This window comes from Physeter macrocephalus, chromosome 2, assembly GCF_002837175.3.
Source record: "Physeter macrocephalus isolate SW-GA chromosome 2, ASM283717v5, whole genome shotgun sequence".
NCBI classification, from domain to species: Eukaryota; Metazoa; Chordata; class Mammalia; order Artiodactyla; family Physeteridae; genus Physeter; species Physeter macrocephalus.
In genome coordinates this window covers 69312086-69314058 of record NC_041215.1, presented here as the reverse complement: position 1 = coordinate 69314058, position 1973 = coordinate 69312086, and positions in this window count along the sequence as shown.

Here is a 1973-nt window from a genome sequence, read left to right as displayed (position 1 = left end):
TCTAGGAGGTGGGTCAAAAAGGATCTTGCTGAGATTTATGTCATAGAGTGTTCTGCCCATGATTTCCTCTAAGAGTTTGATAGTGTCTGGCCTTACATTTAGGTCTTTAATCCATTTTGAGTTTATTTTTGTGTATGGTGTTAGGGAGTGTTCTAATTTCATACTTTTACAGATACCTGTCCAATTTTCCCAGCACCACTTATTGAAGAGGCTATTTTCCATTGTATATTCTTGCATCTTTTATCAAAGTTAAGGTGACCATACGTGCGTGGGTTTATCTCTGGGCTTTCTATGCTGTTCTATTGATCTCTATTTCTGTTTTTGTGCCAGTACCATACTGTCTTGATTACTGTAGCTTTGTAGTATAGTCTGAAGTCAGGGAGCCTGATTCCTCCAGCTCCATTTTTCGTTCTCAAGATTGCTTTGGCCATTCGGGGTCTTTTGTGTTTCCATACAAATTGTGAAATTTTTTGTTCTACTTCTGTGAAAAATGCCAGTGGTAGTTTCATAGGGATTGCATTGAATCTGTAGATTGCTTTGGGACGTAGAGTCCTTTTTACAATGTTGATGCTTCCATTCCAACAACAGGATATATTTCTCCACCTATTTGTATCATCTTTAATTTCTTTCATCAGTGTCTTATAGTTTTCTGCATACAAGTCTTTTGTCTCCTTAGGTAGGTTTATTCCTAGATATTTTATTCTTTTTGTTGCAATGGTAAATGGGAGTGTTTTCTTAATTTCACTCTCAGATTTTTCATCATTAGTGTATAAGAATGCCAGAGATTTCTGTGCATTAATTTTGTATCCTGCTACTTTACCAAATTCATTGATTAGCTCTAGTAGTTTCCTGGTAGCCTCTTTAGGATTCTCTATGTATAGTATCATGTCATCTGCAAACAGTGACAGCTTTACTTCTTCTTTTCCTATTTGGATTCCTTTTATTTCTTTTTCAGATTTTTCATCATTAGTGTATAAGAATGCCAGAGATTTCTGTGCATTTTGTATCCTGCTACTTTACCAAATTCATTGATTAGCTCTAGTAGTTTTCTGGTAGCATCCTTAGGATTCTCTATGTATAGTATCATGTCATCTGCAAACAGTGACAGCTTTACTTCTTCTTTTCCGATTTGGATTCCTTTTATTTCTTTTTCTTCTCTGATTGCTGTGGCTAGAACTTCCAAAACTATGTTGAATAAGAGTGGTGAGAGTGGGCAACCTTGTCTTGTTCCTGATCTTAGTGGAAATGGTTTAAGTTTTTCACTATTGAGGACGATGTTGGCTGTGGGTTTGTCATATATGGCCTTTATTATGTTGAGGAAAGTTCCCTCTATGCCTACTTTCTGCAGGGTTTTTTATCATAAATGGGTGTTGAATTTTGTCAAAAGCGTTCTCTGCATCTATTGAGATGATTATATGGTTTTCTCCTTCAATTTTTTAACATGGTGTATCATGTTGATTGATTTGCATATATTGCAGAATCCTTGCATTCCTGGAATAAACCCCACTTGATCATGGTGTATGTTCCTTTTAATGTGCTGTTGGATTCTGTTTGCTACTGTTTTGTTAAGGATTTTTGCATCTATGTTCATCAGTGATATTGCTGTGTAGTTTTCTTTTTTTGTGACATCTTTGGTTTTGGTATCAGCGTGATGGTGGTCTCGTAGAATGAGTTTGGGTGTGTTCCTCCTTCTCCTATATTTTGGAAGAGTTTGAGAAGTATAGGTGTTAACTCTTTTCTAAATGTTTGATAGAATTCACCTGTGAAGCCATCTGGTCCTGGGCTTTTGTTTGTTGGAATATTTTTAATCACAGTTTCAATTTCAGTGCTTGTGATTGGTCTGTTCATATTTTCTATTTCTTCCTGGTTCAGTCTCGGCAAGTTGTGCATTTCTAAGAATTTGTCCACTTTTTCCAGGTTGTCCATTTTATTGGCATATAGTTGCTTGTAGTAATCTCTAATGATCCTTTGTG